At 50.6% G+C, this 13,364-nt stretch overlaps 2 protein-coding genes across 5 annotated transcripts in view; one reads left to right on the top strand and one right to left on the bottom strand.

Annotated features, from left to right (window-relative positions):
* Nucleotides 1–13,364, top strand: part of LOC100123314 (serine/threonine-protein kinase MARK2-like) — a 366,766-nt gene that overhangs the window by 10,428 nt on the left and 342,974 nt on the right. The gene's annotated exons all lie outside the window — the stretch shown is intronic.
* The window catches only part of LOC100680401, a 221,883-nt gene that overhangs the window by 154,239 nt on the left and 54,280 nt on the right, over nt 1–13,364 (bottom strand). The window lies entirely within an intron of this gene.

Genomic DNA, 13,364 nt, shown 5'->3' with positions numbered 1-13,364 from the left:
GCGCGCTAAGTACTTGCGCAAACTGCCGAACGCGTATATCTATATACATATAACATGCAGGACTCACGGGTCGCTCACGAGTCGCTATCGGGCGATGCATCCCTAGATCTCGACATGACTTTTCTTTTCTGGCCGCCCGATAATTGCTTTCCTAAATTTTCGACTTCCTCCTCGCGGCTCTGTTTGCAGTTTGCGCCGACGCGATTTGACAGCAAACAGCCGCGCGTACTCGAGCGTTAACGATTTTTTAACGAGCTTGAATATAACGTTCGAGGAAAAAGAATCAGTGTTATTCTTATGCATAGGCGCGATTCGTTTGCTCCGAGAGATAAGCGACTTATTTAAATTGTGATTGATATATCGCGCGCGCGCGCGCGCGCTCGCGTCATTCATATTTATAAACTTGCTTAATGAATGTTCCGTGATTTATAGTTAAGTTTTAGAGCTCGCAGCATCTCTTTGCGCTCGCTGAGAAAATACTATATTACGATGCTGACTGGGCAGTACGCGGTCCGTTGCTAGTCGATAAGCCCGGCGAGCGTGCGCCACACGTCGTTAGCTTCTAAGTAGAACGAGTCCGAGTTGGCGAGACGATGTTCATCCGCAAACTACAACTCGAGGTATACAGCTTGGATAAACACTTTCTCGAAGCTCGCTCGGAATTCGAGCGCATAATCGCGGCGAAATAGTTTTATAACGATCTCGCTCGCGACCAGGCCGCGGGGACCTCGAGGTTAAGGGTGAACGATCGGAAAGAGCTCGATCTCGCGTACGAGTGCACTTATCTCTCTCTCTCTCTCTCTCTCACGCTGCCTTTTTAGGAGTCGCGAGGTAAACTCGTCGCAGCGCGCGCTCCGTCCAATCAGTCTCGACGATCGTTTATCCTGCTCCTTCAAAGTCTCATTTTCGAATAGACACACGCCGGCGCGGATTCGTGAACTTTCATAATCCCACGTATGCAAATGCGTTTCGCAAAGCACAAGTGGAATATATGCATGACGATCGAACTGGAGCAGAGTAGATTTATGGCGAGGCGCCGTTTTTCGTGTGGGCGTCTGCTCTCTCTCTCTCTCTCTCTCTCTCTCTCTCTCTCTCTCTTGTGGAATTTGACGGCGTCTGAAATTTCGTCGAGGCTCGTTAGGATCGGTTTGGGGTCATTGGATGATTGCATATGAATAGAGCGCGAACCAATCAATTTTAAATATCGAATTTGAGTTCGTCAACGGCGCTAATTGAATCTATTTACGTTTACCCCGTCCGTCCTGTGCTTATCTGCTCGCTTTATTTTTACACGACTTTATTACGTATTTACCCTTTGCTCGAGAGAGAGAGAAAAAAGCGCGCGCGCGAGCAGCGTCCTAATAATAGCGCGGAAAGTTTCAGCGCTCGTAGCAAACAGCTTGCATACAAACACGCTCGAATCTGCAGTTATTATAAAAACTAATTAAAATTCCAATTTCACACGTCTGTTGACGCCGGCTCTCGCAGTGTAAAAAAAGGTCGCGTCGGGTCCCGTTGATCCCGTAGGTGTGTACAGGGGAATAGGCAGCCTTTACGAGAGCACGCGGGAGCACAGGAAAGTACGGAGGGAAAGAGAGAAGCACGTAAACGTACGCGAGCAGTCTCTCTCTATCTCACTCTCGCTCTCTCTCGAGGCCAATGATTTGCTCTTACCGGAATCATAATTCTCCGTGAAGGTTGCGGCGGCGGCAGCTCCGATCTCTTGAATCGGTGGCCTTGAACGGGCTTCAACCATAACTAACGCCACTTATCGCTCACGGCGCGCGCCAGCGCAGGACAAAATTACTCCGACGTCGTTCATCTCTTTCCCCCGGCACACTGTTGTTCGCGGTTTTCGAAACAGTGTATAGCACTACTCGCGTAATGACAAGCTCGTAATAAGGCCCGGGAAATATAATCGCATTGCGAAAAGTAGTGGCATTGCGGGGCAATAAAAATTATCTCGCTCTTTGGTCGAAGCGCCTTGCGAGAGGATCTTTTTTTCCTGCTGCTGCTGCTGCTGCTGCTGTGTGCAGGGATACGGTATTACGAGCTTTCATGGACGCCCGTAATGGAAAATCTATGAGATATGACGAAGAGGACGGCGAGACCAGTGATTTTATGGGGAATTAAGCGCCGGTCGAGTGATAAGTTTCTTAATAAAACGCGAGTAGCCTGCGATGCGTGCGTGAGCGTGTAGGAAGTGATTGCCGACCGGCTGAGTTTTTACGGCGGGGCTGATTTATCACGGCGGAGGGTGTTTCCGCGCTCGAAATCTCATTTCGCCGGGATAAATACACAAAGCAATCAGCTCCTCTTCGAGAGTGGAGAGGATATTCTAATTTAATTTCCATATAAACATTCGCAAGGACAGCCATAAAGTCCCGAAAATAACACTCGTCCGCCAGATCGTTATCAGTTATATGCACACGCGCGAGACCGCTCAATCAATAGGACGAGAGCCGTTACCGGTTCGGCCGGCGCGTCGATAATTTTTCTTTTTTTGTTTACGCCTCGCGCAGACTCATCAACTCTCTCGCGCTCCTGCCGAACCTCGTAAAGCAGCGCCGGACTTTCTATTTTAATTACCGAATTCCACCTCCGACATAATATCGCGCTCATAATTTTTTTCCCCTCCTCCTCGCGTCAGTCTGCGGCCAACGCGCTGCAGAGCTCTCGTGATTTCATTCCGTTCAATTATGTGCACGAGGAAGGGGACGTGTGTGCGTACGTGTGCGGGGGGAGAGAGAGAAAGGAATAGAGAAAAACTCTCGCTCGATTCGCTTCGGGCGACCGCAAAAAAAGAGTCCGCGAGAGAGGGAGGTAGAGGGGGGGGGGGACTGTAAAAAGCGAGCGAAACGTTGACGCACTTGACATTTATTATACGGCAGTTTTATGCCCGACATTTATTGTACGGCAGTTTTATATAGTATGAGTCTCGAAGCTCCTCTCCGCTGCCCCGCCGCTGCTGCAGTGAGGACATTCGTCTCCCGGACACTTGCGCGGTCGTACGTACACGCGCCGCGCTTTGAATTTTGAGCCGTGCGGGATATAAAGGCTACCCGAAATTCTCGCGTGTATTTTTTCATCGGTATTAACGCGGCGTTGTAATCAGTGGAAAAGGAGGACTCCGTGCACGCGAGCGAGATGAGATCTCGACTCGTTGACGTTGAATCATATTGTAGGAAGTGTAGTATCATCGCCGAGTTAAAAAGTCTACATAGACTTTCTCCAATTATTTTTTCCGCGCGCGGCTATAAACATGTCGAAGGCCCGCACTTGCATTTTAAAAAGAATACATCTCGTAGCGCTCGTCATGCAGATGCTGCGAACGATCTGTGCTAATTGCGAGACGGTGCAGCAGCGCTTCGATCCGAATTCGCTTTTTTCTTCTAAAAATAGAACGTATACTACAGGTAGGAATTCAAATTTATTCCACGAGAGGTGTAAATACAAAACGTTCGTACGTAACATTTCCTCCATGGAATCCGCAACGAGAGAGCCGAGTGCGCGTAATTATTTTCATTCGGTATAAAATTTGCATGCCCATTAATATGGAAATCTCGTGTGTCGGAGGGATTTGTATTCAAACGCGGGCTCAATCAAATTAGCTTCTTAGCGGGCCGCTTTACATGGCGAAATGATAAAGGAAAAAATAAGGAGCAGAGGAGGAGAGTCGCGAATATAAGCGCACGTATCGGTCGCTTCAATTGATATGCCTTTAGCGTTCGGAGCGGAGCTTAGGCTTCCAATTACAATGTATTACGATTCCCGGGCTTCCTCCTGTTTCGCTGCGCGGCGTGTCTTCCTCGCGCGCTCGGCTCTCGCACGGGCCTCGCGTAGCGGCGTTTGTTTTGAAATTGCCGGGCCGGCGATCGGGCTTTCAGCGCACGATTTTTAGGCATAATCGTATGCCGCGGGCCAGGAGATTTTGCGGAAACTCAGAAATAGACGCGCGTCGCTCAAGCGCAGCTTGAATTTAATATCAAGATCGCGCTTATAGCCGGCCCTGAACGGATTTACCGTTGCCGCGCGCGTACGCACACACGTGCGCTATAGGAAGTGTCCGTCTGGACTGATTTTATAGTGTTTTTTGTTTTCGATCGCAAGGTCAGCCGTTATGCGGCTCGCGCAACTTGAACCTGAATTCGTGCCAAAAATAGAGAGGAGGAGCTGCGCTGAGCGGGCACTTTTTTCCGGTGATCCGGGATCGTGACAAACCCGCGAGAAATAGATCATTTTTTTTCTCGCCGGAGATAAGAAAAAAGCCGTAACGGGAAACGCCCGCGAGCCCGAGGAATAATTGCGTAATTTGTATGTTAATGGGACACGCGATAAGCGCGCGCGCGCGTACTGTAAACGTTCGGGAGGATTAAAAATTCAAGAAGATATTCCGCGATGCTTAACGATTCTGAATTTAATTCAGCCGCGCTAGCGAGCGAGCGAGAGCCGCTGTCCTTGAGTTATCTGAATAAATATGTTTGTATATATGCAGCTGCACGAGTTTGCTCGAATAAAATAATATTTTCGATGAAACATAATTATTACGTGCAACCAGTCTTTTTCTCTAGCGGACATTTTTACAGACGCTGCTACACTGTCCGCGCGGCTCTTCTCGGAAAGCTGCAAAAAAGGGAATAAAATAGCGAGAGCTAATTAAGCGCTATTTCGGCGCGGCGCGAGTATAAATCTATGTTGAGCGATTACGGCGCTGATCGTTTTTAATTACAAGGTCGGCCTACGCGCGCGAGCGAGCGAGCGAGCGCACTTGAACCTGAAATCGCGAGCGCACCAGAAATAGCCGCCGGTGTCTCCGCGCGCGCGTGTGTGCGTGAACGCGAGCGTAGCTGCGGCCAGAAGCCCGGATTTACACGCACGCACACGCAGTTCTGCGACGCGGCTCAGAATATTATGACGCGCTTTCACTCTTCCGAGCTGCACTGCGCGCGTTCGACGACAGTGTTTGGCCTTTTTTCTCCGACGCCTCCTTCCTCTGCCGCGCTGGATTCTCGGGAATCCGCTGCTGTGCCGCGCGAAGGCCGCGCTCGCGAAATATAAAACGTCGAGAGAGAGAGAGAGAGACAGAGAGAAAAATCGCGGGCTTAGCCGGCGCTGCTCTTTATTTATAGCGCTGTCCGTAATTTTCGATTTAGCGATAGCTCAAGGTCAGGAGCAATTTTTCCCTCCATTTGTCCGCTTGTCGCTGGGGAAAAGTGCCGACTGCCGGCTGTAAAAATACACTGAGAAATGCGCGATGCAGCCACTCGCTCTTTTTCCGCGCGCGCCCGTTTAGCGGCCGCGATAAATCCATCAATTATACACGCCGGATCGTGTGTGTGTGTGCGTTTGGAAAAGTAATAATTGCGAGCGTCATAACGGATTCTGGCGCTATCGAGCGCCCGTAAATCAGCCGCCTTAGCGCGCTCTCGTGTTTAGTCTTGAAAAAAATCCTTGTTTTTTCCAGCTAGATCATTGACTTGACGCGAGCCTTGTTTTTGTCGCGCGACAATATCGAGACAACAAGTCGGCCAACGAATTTAGGTAAATTACTTATTAATTAATTCAGCGCGATCCCGAGGAGAGACGTTAATTCGGAAAAAACCGAATGTTTAAAGGTTCGCAAAAACAAACCCATGAATAATTTTGAATAATCTCCGGGAGAGCGGGAACGCGGGAGGAATATTCACGGCGATCGCCTCAAAGATCCTTCGTTAAACTAATTTCGCGGGAGAGTAATAAACGAAATTTGCATCGACCCGAGAGAGCCGCCTCGACGTGGGAGGTCTAACCTTATTACGTATAGAAACGCATTTTACGTAAGAAGCCTCGAGCTCGGGGCTCCCCTCTCCCTCTCGCTCTCTCGGCCGCATTATAACGAATGAAAATAATATGATGTATCAAGAGCTCCCGCGTGCAAAAAGCCATCTAATGGCTCGCTATCGGCTAGCTGTTTACACTCCATCGGGTGTGCTTCGCATAAAACTACTCGAACTGTCTCTGTGTACGACTATCGGAGGGTTACGACTTCATCCGACGAGCGGAAAAACAAATCACCGCTCGACGCTGCTTTCTCGGAGCAACGTTATATTAGCTGCGTGTAAAGCCATAGCTGCGCGCTGCAGTCCGGGGAAATTATTGACCCGGCCTCTCGATGGCCGCGTCTCCGGCGCGTACCGAGCAGCGGCACGAAATCGATAGCTGATGTCTGAATATCAATAATTTATGCGTGTGTCGCGCGAGTGCCGTCTTATTCAATGCTTCGCCTTTTTTCTCTCCCGTTCCGCGTGCCTTTTTATCGCTCCTACGTGGTCGTCCACTCGGCTTTATCATTCTGCCTTATCATTCTTGCACGAGTTTCTCGCTCGTGCACGCCTCGGGATTCATCTCGCGGAGAAGTAAGAATGCGTTCCGCACCATTTTTCCAGATGGTCCGAGATTGCACGCGCGGTAAGACGCCGGCTCTCTCGTAATTGCGGAATCGCAAAAATCGGGAAAAGCTCGAATTAATTCTTCGCGCGCCGATCAGCGCCTATGCAATTTAGCGCGCTCGGCGGGACGGAGAGAAAAAGGCCCCGGAATCAGGAGGAGAGAAACAACAACACAGCAACAGAGTTGCTGCGGATGCTATCGGGGGAAACATTAAAAAAATGGCAAATCGATCGTGTGAAAGGTGCCGGGGAGAAGCGAGAGAGAGAGAGAGAGAGAGAGAGAGAGAGAGAGAGAGAGGGAGAGAAAAGGGAGAGGAGCAACACACTCTGCAGCGGTAGCCGGTGTTGGTCCAGGGCCGAACCGGCTGCGGGAGAGAGAGAGAGAGAGAGAGCGAGAGAACGGCGGAGAGATGGGCATATAGCTAGCGATCGAGGGCAATGGTTAGTCCAAGGTCTCTCGGGTTCAAACCCCCGCCGCAGAGATGCAGCAGCTTCCTCTCGCTCTCGCTCTTTCTCCGCCGCAAACAACCTCCTCCTCCTCCACCTCCAACTCCTTCGGCGTCTCCGTTCCTAGAATAGTCACCGGTAAACGAGTCGGGAGAGTAGGGGCCGACTGACATTCGCCTGTAAACATTTTGCGAATCGGAATAATAATTCCCGAACGTCGAGAGCGAGCGAGAGAGAAAGAGAGGGAGGGAGGGAGCGAGAGAGAAAGGACGAGCCGGTCGAGAGGATCTTATGCTACGTGTGGGCGTCTCGGGCGAACGAACTGCATCCTCGGGAAATACGATTCCAGGTGTTTCTTCCAGCCTCTCTCCTCTCCTCTCTTCTCTCTCTCTCTCTCTCTCTCTCTCTCTCTCTCTTTCTCTCTCTCTCCCGCTACCTTCCTCTCTTCCTTTTTTCCCCGTCTTATGCGCCGATGTGATGGAGTTCCACTCTCGACGGAATATTTAGACTTTTCCTCGAGTTTGCCTTCCTATTTTTCCTCTTATTACTTCGACGCGCATGTGTATGTGCGCGCCGAGCTTATTTGGCTTTGCGGAGATTGAAATTTCGCCGGAGAGAGAGAGAGAGAGAGAGAGAGAGAGAGGATGCTTGAAGTTTTACGGATTTTTCTTGCTCGATCTTTTTTCAAATTTCGGGAGGAGAGCGGTTTATTGGAAAAATAATGGAATGCCCCTCGGATCCGCTTATTTCTTGCCGGAGCCGAGAGGAGTTTTTGCCGCTGATCATCGTTTTTAAATTTCAAAAGCGCTGCACTCGGTATTTATAAACGGTAGTCGCTGATTAAATTACGCTCGCATCCATCTCGATCGCAGAGTCCGCGGCAGAACGTTGTATAGGTTTTTCTAATGGAGTGCACACATAGTAATGTAATTATGTACATAACGCGAAACCAGTTCCTTCGCGCGCGAGCTAAAATATGCTCGTCACGGAAGAGAGAGAGTGAAAAAAGATGCTTCAAGCAGCAGCGGAGACTTATTAATTCGACCATAAAGAGCCTCGAGTCTCGGACTTTAGCTCTAATTCGGACGCACTCGGCCCGTCTGCGCGTGGACTCGTTTCAAAATTAAGCGGCTTTATCCGTATTTTGACGCCATTCCAGTTTAAAGTTCGCCAGCCGCGGACGGAACAGTCCATTAGACATCCGGGTCAAAGAAATCAAATTCAAATTATCCCAAAAGTGTGTCGTATACTTGGCGTAAATACGCGCGGCGCTGTGTGTACGGTATACAGAGTTGCCGCTAACCCACCGCCGCCGCCGCCGCCGCCGCCGCCGCCGCAGACGTGATGAATGTAGTCGTTAGACCTTATCTATGTAGGATGCCCCGAAAAATAAATGTATGCCTGTTTTAGGAAATCTGAACGATGTACGTCTGCTTATGCGTGAATCGATCACCGCAGTAGGAGAAAAAAATCCATTTGAGGATCCGTGATTTTCCGTGGATGCGATTAATTTTTTGCCTCCGCATCTCCTCTCTTTTTTGCAAAACACTCATAAATTACAATGATCCAACGACGCGCGCGCGCGCGCGCTCAGTCAACGGTATCATTTATAAGACTCGAGAGAGAGAGAGGGGGGGGGGTCGAGTGAGCCTAGCGTCGCGGTGGCTAAGCAACGAGGCATTGATTATGCCATTTATGACGGCGACTGCGAGGCTCTAATCCTGGAATTATCGAGATTGTTAGATACACATCTTCATATCGCCGCGCGCAGGTGTTAGTGAGTATGCGCATATTGATTGCCGCGCGGAGGAGATTCCCGCGCCGAGATTGCGCCGGCCGGGCAATTTGTTCTTGTTTTTTCAATAAATTTCTTCGAAGCGATCTATAACCGGCAGTGACATCAATGTAAATATGCTAAATTGTTTCGAGCGCGCGCTGCGAATGATTCAATGAGCGAGACTTGAAATTTCGACTGCGGTTTCCGCATTTCCCGACATCGCTCGCGAGCCCTTCGGCGCATCGCGAAATAGCCGATCCCCGCTGCGGCGGCCGAACATCGTAATCCGACGATAAAACGGCTCGGCTGATTTATCTGGCAGTAAAATCTTATTGGAAACACATGTTTCAACTGCGACTGCCAAAACCGGTCGCTGCTCGCGCCTCGGCCGAAAAGGTGATGCGAGCGAGCGAGCGAGCGCAGCGCTCTGAATCATGCACTTGCGGTTTTAAATTAGACCTCGTAAAATCCGCCGTCGTCTCGAGGGCCAACAGCCTTCTCCTCTCGCCTCGTCGCGCAAATTGCCGCTGTTTTTCAAACAACTCGCGCGGCTGCACGAGCGATTAGAGGCCGGATTGATACACAGTTTTTATCCTCTCCTTTGATGATGCTACGACGCGCAGTTGTAGCGCGAAAACTCCGACGCCCATTATGAATCAAAGCTGGAGCTAAAGAAAAACGAGGCTTAAAAAACAGATCGCGCGCGGGGCGATGAATAGCCCGCGTTGTAAAAAAACGAGGCGAGGACAGAGCGATTTTCGTATCGCAACTTCCGGTCCATTAGTCGCAGTTTATCCAGTGCTCGCTCTCGCTCTTATACATCCCAGAGCCCCGGCTTTGATACGCGCTCGCGGGCGAAAATAACGATCTTAAATCCCTCGAAAAACACGTTCGCGCAACTGCCGATGACGCCTGTTATTACATCGGCTTTTATTGAAGTGGCGGCGGCGGCGGCAGCGGCGATTAATGCTCCGCCGCGAGTGTTATACATTAATTTCTAATGGAATCTTTCGGGCCAAGTCCGCGACGGAGGCGGGGAAACACGTAACGCTCTCGGACTTTAGATTTCCGCGTGGCAGAGCAGTGTATACAGCTGGTGTTTGCGTAAGAGGTAGAAAAAAGCCATAAAACACGCGCGGATCGATGCGAAAGGGTAGGGAAAATGCTTATTATAGCTCCCAGGGAGCTATGTATACGCTGCGACTATGCAAAATTTCATTCCAGCACACGCACGAGAAGCGCGGGAGGGTCAGGTGAAAATTTGATTCGCTCTCGGAAAGAAGACTCGCGCGCATACATTATCTTCCGCAGAGCTGCAGCGGCAGCGGTAATTTAAAACCCTATTGACTCTGGACGTGTTTACGACAGAGTCAGCGTTTTCCGCCAACGCAAATCTGCATTTCTCACGATCCTCTCCGTTCTTCGAACTCACGTAGATTATTATCTCAGACTTCAGCGTTCTCGGCACTCCGCACACGTCGGCCGCACTGCTGCTGCACCGGCTCGGGAAAACAAATCGACGCCCTGCGCCGCTCTCCTTTTTATATTCAAAATATCTCATATTTGCGCGCTATAACGCGTTACACCGGCCGTCGTCGGAGGGATACACGTCGCGCGTTCTATTTACGGAGCCGGCGGCGGCGGCGGCGGTACCTTTTTTTCACGGAGCCGCCACGGGTCATATGCTATAATCGAAGCCGAACGCTCGTCTCCTCTGGCCTAATGAATTTCACGCGTCTTCGACTTCAAACGGACTTTTTACGAGCCGAGCTTGGCAAGGGCCGCCGCCGAGGCGTTTCGATTTTTATCTCTCCGCGTTTGGCTTTATAATTAGAATTTTTACACGCAGCCCCCTCGCGGAATATCCGCTGCGCGATTGTCGCGAGAACATCGAAAGCTAAGGCGAACGAGCTGCCTCGATAAAACACGCGCGGCTAATTGCGTTCGCGCGAATCCATCAAACACGCGAATCGTCGCGCGCGATATCATCAATTTCGCCATGCATAATGTAGGCATGAGCGACAATGTTTCTGTCCGATGTTTGAACGCCGCGCGGGCTGATTATCTCGCCGCTAAATTTACTGTCACGCATGTGTATTCTGTCGTTGATCCGCCGTACAGCGCACACTGTACGTGGAGCGTCGTATAAAGGAAAGGGAGACTCCGCCATAAATTCAGCGACTCGCGGCTTTTCCCAAGCTAGACAGCCGCCGCTGCTGTACAGCTTTAATTCCGAGGCTCTTAATGTGGACGATAACGCAGACACACACACACACACACACACACACAGAGCGCTCACCGCCACCGCGGGGGAATGGTGTAATTACGCCGGATTACACGCCGTTCGCGAAATTTATCTTTGTCTATTTTTTTCGCTGCCTTATCGAAAACTGATTTGATTTGCAAATGCCCGCGTATTAAGCGGATTTGCATTCCGGAACGGTTTCATTACCTCCGCGCTAAAAAAGCCCGCAGTCGGCGTTTCATGTCCGTTTTGTCGGGGCTTGGCATTTTTATATGATTATCCAGCGTCATTGCACATAAGATGGAGCGTCTTTTCGAAAACACGTAGTCCGCTCTTTGTGATGCGCGACGCGAAACACAGCGCACGGAAGACATTCTCGGAGGGGGCTAAGAGAGCCGCTCGACTTACAGCATTCCCGGCAGGTAGTAATTCGCATCGAGATGCCGAACGGAGCGCCGAGGATTCTTATCTCTCTGCCCCTCTATCAACTCCGATCGCCGGCATCTTCTCGCGCTGAAAAAAGGAGAGCGCCGAACGTCTGCCGCGTATCGGGTAATTTACTTATCGCAATCTACGCGCGAAAGAGAGAGAGAGACAGAAAGGATGCTCATCGTTTCGCTATCACTTTCCGCGCGCAGGTGTCGGCGGATACGTCGCGTTTATCGATAACGACGAGGCTGCTCGCGAGGGCTCGAAAACGGTTATTCGGCTATTTACTTATCGGCCCGTCCTCTCGACGCGTCGATGCCACCCACTGCCGAAGAGGAATTCCTGGCACACACAGCAGCGTCGAATGCTGCTGGTGTTAGTCATGCGCGTGTAGAGTACGCGGCCGCTTATCGGCGATTTGCTTTTAAAGTCCTTTTTCGAGGCCGGGCTTAATCGTCACGGATTGAAGGATGGAATGCTGTTTGCTTTTCCAGGGCCGTAAAGCGTAATGGACTCCGGGGATATAACACTTTCGAAAAGGCGCTTTTCGACGGAGTGTCGAAACGCAGCCGCCGCGAGTGTGTAGCTCGGAAGTTATCGGTTTATTTGGGCTCGTAAAAAAAGTCCGGAGAGCTGCAGAGCTCGTAAATGCACGAACAAATCAATGGCTTTTCTGTTCGGCCGTGCGTGCGTAACTCGATCGGTCCATCGAACCCTGTTGCCGTGTATTCCTCTAAACAAGGAAACGCATAAATCCACGGCGTACGCAGCTGCAGCCGGGAGAGCAACGCAGCGCGTGTGTGTACGCGCGCGTACGTGGGCGTCCTTGACAGGGGGCAGCGATCTCCCGACGTCTGCCGCTCGCGACGACGATGTATCGAGAGAGAGAGAGAGAGAGAGAGAGAGAGAGAGAGAGAGAAAGAAAGTGATTTTCCTTGCGCGAGAGAGAACCGAGAACGCCCGCCGCACGAACCTATTCGAGAATCTTCAAACTGCTTCGATCGGCCTTGATCCTCATTATGTTGAATATTTATACTCTACGAGTGAGCGAGAGAGGAGCTGTTTTAAACGGGTTTTTAAAGGGCACACAATGTGAGGTAATGACTTTCAAACGATCGAAGCTCCAGCCGCCGCCGCTCCGTTGCACAACGCGTTTGGAAAAAAAAGCGTAAGTGGAACTGGACGCGTCGGTGGGATCCAATAGTGAAGTGGAAATAAATGGGTCGCTCGTTGTTTATGAATATGTATCGGGCAATCATAGAGCACTTCTGCTGTCACAATAATAATAACGCTTTTTCACTCCGAACGAGGCATACACAGCGGCGATGACAAGTGCCTCGATAAGATAACGCTCGCGCGCGTTGTGATAGTTGCGGCGATTTTTCACGCAGCCGCTCGCGTGATTATTTTTACTACAAATTATACACGTCGATAATACTTTTGCCTCACTCAGCGGGGCCCTTCACCAAATCATCTCTTTCCCCCTTTCTCCTGCGTACACACAATCTCCTCGACGTCGCCTAGGGCCTCGATTCGCTCGTATAGACGCGCGCGGCGTTATAGGACCCCAACAACACGCGCGGTCGCGTGCGAGACTTACACACACTCGACGTTATTGCGCGAATGCCGCGCGCACCTATATTTATTTACCCGCCTATTTCTACCCTCTTCGAGCGTTTATATACCTGCCCGTGCGACAAGTCAACCCCCCGCGCGTAACGTATAAGTTGTCTATTCTCGTATACGCGATTGCAGTTCAGCCTCTAAGTTTCTCTCCGGCGATGTATATTGTTACACGCTCGCTTCGTCTTTGCCTATGTATAGATTCGTAACGGGTTCGCGCACATGCAGGTATAGCAGAGCTGGGAGTTTAGCGATTTTACACGGATGAGCGACGAAAAGCCGCTGAGAGTACGCGATAGTCGCGCGCGTCGATGAATCACGCGGAGCTTCGGCTTTTTTTGTAATGAGAAAATCGTTACCGTTAGGACGGATCGATTATTCATACGTTTGCATTAAGTGAGCTGTTTAATTGATT

The sequence above is a fragment of the Nasonia vitripennis genome, chromosome 4, assembly GCF_009193385.2.
Source record: "Nasonia vitripennis strain AsymCx chromosome 4, Nvit_psr_1.1, whole genome shotgun sequence".
Classification (NCBI taxonomy): domain Eukaryota; kingdom Metazoa; phylum Arthropoda; class Insecta; order Hymenoptera; family Pteromalidae; genus Nasonia; species Nasonia vitripennis.
The sequence above is the reverse complement of the archived record's forward strand: the minus strand, read 5'-3'. Positions and strand labels throughout refer to the sequence as shown.